This window comes from Aethalodelphis obliquidens, unplaced genomic scaffold (assembly GCF_003676395.1).
Source record: "Aethalodelphis obliquidens isolate GAN/ISIS:26980383/991018 unplaced genomic scaffold, ASM367639v1 scaffold4, whole genome shotgun sequence".
NCBI classification, from domain to species: Eukaryota; Metazoa; Chordata; class Mammalia; order Artiodactyla; family Delphinidae; genus Aethalodelphis; species Aethalodelphis obliquidens.
Window position 1 is genome coordinate 34797287 of NW_020837948.1, and position 6426 is coordinate 34803712.

Below are 6426 nucleotides of genomic sequence, written 5' to 3' on the forward strand. Positions count from 1 at the left end.
TGAACTTCAACCCACAGATTCACAAATGCTTTCTGTTTCCCAAACAAGAGGAGGGGCTTCTGATGCTAAGCAGAAAAAGAAAAAAAAGAAAAAAAAAAAAGAACAACAAAGAAACCCCACTACAGTTATCTACTACTGAGCCTACAGATCTAGTAGTCTCTGATCATATAATCATTTCAGCAGATCCTTCCTGTAATCATGACACAATCTGTGTCAGATGCAACAATGACAGTTACACATTAAGTATTTTAGATCATAAAATGTTTGCTCTTCAAAAATTGTCAAAGCAATTTTTATTGGATATTTTTATAGGTTTTTGAAATTTTGACTTATGTAGGTTAATCTTTCAAATACAATAGACTTTATAGTCCATCAATTTTATTTCCATGTACCACACTGAGAAAAACAAAATACACTATACCAATGTTGAAAAAGGGACTGGAACTAATGCTTCTGTGATATTTCAGTTAAGTTCCCAGAGAACTTCCCTGGTTTAAAAAGACAAAAAATAAACATAAGACAAGAACTTTATGAAACCAAAGCTATCTTTATAGTTATGTGACCAAATATCTTAATTCACAATTTTTGTCGCCCAGGTCAAAGAGGTGAGGAATGTAAATTTTACTTTCCTCAGATCCTTCCATCTGTAGCCTTTACCCTTCTTCAGGTTCTCCAAGGCTTCTTATCTGAAAACTGCCTGGAATAAAATCTGACAAATCTGGGAAAAATCTAGTAATTTATTATTCATGTGTATTTACTGGCTGATTATATGAAGCTTAAGCTCATTTGTATCATACTGTAGTTAGATATTTATCTGAATTTAAAACATTTTTCTACTTGTGGGTTTTCTGCTTGTAATTCTAGTCGCCTGTGAGCAGGTAGAAAGATTCTAAGGAGGGGTGGGGACAGCCAACCCTAGAATTATATTAAGCGGACTCAACTGAAAGCCCTAAAAGAAAGCCTGAGAAAGATGTCTGATTTCAGAGTAATTTGGAAACGAGACACTGGGGGTACTTCCTCTCGTGCCCACAATCTTGTTCTCTTTAGGAGACTTCTCAGGCCGGATCTCCCGTCCATAGAGCCTCCAAGAATGCTAGCACCTGTGTCTCTTACAGACTAGTTTGCTCCACTATCTGGGACCACATGACATAAGTCCTTCCCTCCATGCTGCTTTGTCTCTTTTCTAATCGTTGACAGGACCTCTTCTTTAGTCTCAAGTGTAGCTCAATCTCTGTTCGCCTTACTTCCCTTCTTTTCAACCCGCATTGGTATTTTTTCCGGTATATTTAGCTTCAGTTCAATTCATGAGACATGTGTTGGTCATCTACCCTGTGCAAGTAATTATGCAGATGCTAAGGTATTTGTATTAAAACTTTCTGGTATCTGGGAATATATTTAAATATTATTTCTACTTCTGGTCTTATGGTTTCTGATAAAAGAGCTATTAGAACATAGCTATACTTACTATATATTCTTTGGCACTTGCCACGCTGCTTTGTATTATAGTTTTAAGTACGTATACATCTCTTCATTGTATCCACCACGGCAGTTAGAATCAAATCCTTACATTTAGTAGGTACTTGAATACTAGGTTAATAAATGAATGTATAAGCAGCTGATAGAAGTCAGAAGTTATCTCCATTCACTGCATGAAAATAATATGAAGAAAGAATTAGAGATGAAATAAACACTGTGAGTTTATTCCTTTAATTAAACCTAAAGCCACTATCCCTGTCTATCGCAAAGTAGGAAAGGGACAAATAACAAACAGAAATAACTTCTATTTCTTCTCTATAGTAGTACTTTGCTGAGTATAGATAGAATACATCAGTCAGGAGCATTAATTTTAATGTGTTGGTAAAATGTAGTTACTTTTGGCATGTGTTTTGCTTTGGTATATATATAAAGGACTTGTAATGTAGTTTAGCTATCCCATCTTTCTTCTTATCTGTACTATATGATACAGATAAAATGGTGAATCCTACTGGAGGGAGTTTTTTAATCAGAGATATGCCCCAAAGCACTTAGGTGACAACAAGAAAATAATTTTCCCTTCCTAGGCCTGAGACTCCTCATCCACAAACTTTGAAGAGTGAGTGAGATGACCTCTAAGTTTCTATGGTTCATGTATACACATCAATTTATACATCATGATGTAGGTGGATACTAAGGCTCCATGATGGTAGGCTTGGTCATGTGTCTTGCGTAAAGCAAAAGTGAGACATGTTATCTTCTAAGAGCCATCTCTTTCTTCTGCCATAAGAATGGCAATGTCCCCAAAAAGGGTCATTCCTTCATATTAGATTCTGGAGTAAAGACAACATGGAGCAGAGTCACAGCCAATCAAAGCCGACATTAGCCAAATGAGAAATATATCTTTGTTGTTGTTATTATAGCATAACCTAATAAAAGTTAATTAGATAAGAGAATTTGCTAAATGTCAGTTCATAGTTAAACCTGAAAACACAAAAATTCAAATCCAATTTAATAGAAGACTGATAATGTAAATTATGACATAATATGAAATAAAAAGCAAGTTTTAAAAATAAAAAATACATAGTATTTGTAGTAAAAGAATTTGATTAACAATGAATTTTCCTCGTGATTTCTAGCTTGACTCCCTGAATGACTATTCCAAGTAAGAATCAACATTGTTTAAAAACTGTTCTTCATCATTCAGATATTCCAAGATAATACTTCCACCATTGTATAAAGGACAATCCTCCTTAGCAATCCAGGTTTCCAAAATATGATCCAAGGGTAAGGCTTCTCCTGAAGTACTATGACATAATCTCAATTTCTTAGGTGTTAATTTGTTATTGTCATTTTTAAGACTGGCTAAAGAAGCTGCAAAGTCTATGACCCTTCCAATGCTCCACTGCTGGCGAAAGAACATTGGCTTACTCTTCTCTTTGCTCCCCTTAGGTAAGAAAACCTGAAAGTAAATTCTTTCCGTCTGTGGCAATGATTTATCTCCATTAGCATGCATCTTTAATTTCATCAATGCTAACTTTGCAGCTGTTTCACTATTTTTTGCACCTTTCCGTCGTTTACTTGCTGTCTCTCCTCTCTTGGAATCAATAATGTCTTTAACAAGTTTCTGAGTGGCAGCCATACGAGACTTAGGGATTTCCAGTTCTTCACATTTATGATCTGACTGATGACGATGTCTCAGGCAAAAATTCTTCTCACAATAAGGACACATAACTGGCACAAGCTCTCTTTCAGCACAGTCCTTGAATGAGCATGGGTAAGATGTATGTGTATCTGACTTCAGTCTCTCAATTACAGTAACCTCAGGATAGCTATGTGACTCCCTGCTCCTGTGTTCAAGGCAAAATATTCCTGAACAACCATCACATACAAATGGAAGAAAATCTCGCTGCCGGCACTGTTCCACCCGGCAGTGCCGCCCAATGTCCAACTCCGCCATCTCCCAGCGCCGCGAGCTAACTTGTTCTTTATTTTTCAGTTTCTTATGGTAGAAAGAAAGAAACTGAAAAATAAAGTTTTTTTTATATAAAAATAAAAAAAACTTGAAGTCACTGATTCGAGACCTTTCTTCTTTTTAATACAGGCATGTTATAAGCACTGCTTTAGTAGCATCCTACAAATTCTGATGTTTTGTTTTTCATTCAGTTCAAAATACTTTCTTATTTTCCTTTTGATTTTGTTTTTGACCTATGGGTTATTTGAGCTGTGTTATTTGGTTTTCACACATTTGGAAATTTTCCAGATATCTTTGTTATTGATTTCTGATTTAATTCCATTGTGATCAGAGAACATTTTTTTTTTTTTTGCTGTACGCGGGCCTCTCACTGTTGTGGCCTCTCCCGTTGTGGAGCACAGGCTCCGGACGCGCAGGCTCAGCGGCCATGGCTCACGGGCCCAGCTGCTCCGCGGCATGTGGGATCTTCCCGGACCGGGGCACGAACCCGCATCCCCTGCATCGGCAGGCGGACTCTCAACCACTGCGCCACAAGGGAAGCCCCAGAGAACATATTTTGTATGACTTGAATCTTTTAAAAATTATTGAAACTTTTTTCATGGCTCAGGATCTGGTCTATCGTGATAAATGTTCCATGTGAACTTTGAAAGAATGTGTAGCCTACTGTTATTGGCAAGAGGTTCTATAAATTTTAATTAGGTCAAGTTTGTTTATAGTGTTGTTTGAGTCTGCAATACTCTTGATTTTCTATTTGTTCTATTAATTATTGAGAGCATAATTGAGAGCATATTAATTATTCTGAGCATAATTGTGGATTTGTGTATTTTTCCTTGCAGTTCTATCAGTTTTTGTTTCAGGCATTTTGATACTCTATTTTTGTGATTAATTATTTGAGATTTTTAAGTGCTGTTGATGAATTTACCCCATTATCACTAAGAAATAACCTTCTTTATCTCAGATAATATTCTTCACTGTGAAATCTATTTGCACTGTTATTCATGTATCCATTCCAGCTATCCTTTGATTAGTATGGGCATAATATATCATTTTCAATCTTCTTTTAGCCTATTAGCGTTTATATTTAAAGTGTGTTTCTTGTAGGCAGTATTTAATTGGTTTTTGCTTTTTGTATCAGATCTGATCATCTTTTCCTTTTAATTGCAATGTTTATCCTATTTATATTTAGTGAGATTATTAATATAGTTAGCTGTAAATCATCACCTTGTTACTTGTTTTCTTTTTCTCTTATCTATTTTTGTTCCCTTTGATCTCTTTTCCTGCCTTCTTTTAGATCAATTGAATATTTTCTATGATTCCACTTTATTTTTTTTCTTGGCTTTTTTATTGTTGTTTCTATTTTGGAGGCTGCTCTAGGGCTCATGGTGTAAGTCATTATCATATTCTACCTTTGACATGATATCACTTCACATATAAGACATTTACAATAGCATACTTCCATTTCTCTTTACCTGGTCTTTGCATTATTGCTGGCATACATTTTGCCTCTACACAACTTATGAATTCCACAATACTTCTTTATTTTTGTTTAAACAGTGAATTATCTTTTAAAGAGATTGAAATAATTTTTTAAAAATCACACATATTTCTCCGTGGGTCTTGAACTCCATCTCCTCATTTCTGGTGTTCTTTATTGTTTTGCATAAATCATTATTTTCACTTGTTATCATTTTCCTTTATCCTGAAGGACTTCTATAACATGTGTGCAGGTGCTCTGGGTGATGAATTCTTTCTTTTTTTTTTTTTAATGTCTGAAAACTTCTTTATTTCACCTTCATGTTGTCTTACTGGCCACTGTCCCTCTAATCCCTTCAGATGGTTCTTTCCCTGGACTAGGATAGTTTCTTCCCATACATGTGCTCTCAGTATTCTGCTGAATACTAGAGGGAACCCTCTGCATATCAACTCTGTCCAGCTTTCTCCTCTCCAGTACTCTGTCCTGCACATTCTAGTTGTCTTGTACCTTCAGCTTTGTCTCCTCAACCCAAGAGAGTCTGATGGGTTTTCTATGGATCTCACATCCTGCCCCACCCTACCCACACCATCAGTTGAAAACTCTCTCAAGGCAATAAACTGCTCACCTAGTTTGTTTCCCATCTCTCTGAGATGATTGTCCTTCATTACCTGGTATCCAGTGTCTTAAAAACCTTTTTTTTTTTCCTTCATATATTTTTTTCTTTTTCTCTTGGGTGTTTCAAGTTGAGGTTAAATCCAGTCTCTGTTACTCCATCCTGCCTGGAAGTGAAAGTCCCTTCACTGACTGTTCTTTTAATGCCAGTTTTTTGTATTCCATTTTTCATATTAAAAAAAAATTGTCTTTATTTCACCATTGCCTCAGAAGTTTTTACTTCTTATAGTTCTTCAGTATTATTTTCTTTTTCTAGTCTAGCAAATTTTCATCTCCCCTGATAAGCTGGAGTATGGAGATCCTTGTACCTCTTCATCAAAGAATAGACAGTTGATTCTGTGAATTTTCTCTGATACTCACTTAAGCAATTCTCTATTTTCATATCTCTCTTGTAGAGTATAAAACATTTGTCTTTGTCCTATAGGAGCATACGCTGAGAGCTTTCACAAGTTGTAAAGTAGAAATGTAAACGTTTTGTTTTGTTTTACCTATGTCAGTAGACTTGAGCTTTGTTCATTAAAGCTCTTATTTACAAGTAAATTATTTTGCTAATTAATAGCAGCCTGCTAGCTCCCTCAGCCTCACACCAGACTTCTCCCAACTCCCAGGAAATTGTGAAAAGATTATTGTGAAAGAATTTATGAAAATTCCTCACTCACTGCTATCGCTTTATCTGTTATTGGCCTATTTTCTGCTTCTGACTGCATTGAGTTTTTGGGTATATTTGACATTAATCTTGCTAGAAGCAGACTGCTGGAACAAATGAAATCGGTCTTGTATAGTTTTATAAATCTAAATTTTAGTAACCTTCATTATCTCCTTTCCTTTGTTA

General features: G+C 35.6%; 1 pseudogene across 1 annotated transcript; it reads right to left on the reverse strand.

The window, feature by feature from the left end:
- Positions 1-2468: 2468 nt before the first annotated feature.
- Positions 2469-3443, reverse strand: LOC113617294 (AN1-type zinc finger protein 1 pseudogene; annotated as a pseudogene). Its single transcript, XR_003431570.1, has one exon. The product of XR_003431570.1 is annotated as an AN1-type zinc finger protein 1 pseudogene (transcript).
- Positions 3444-6426: the final 2983 nt, after the last annotated feature.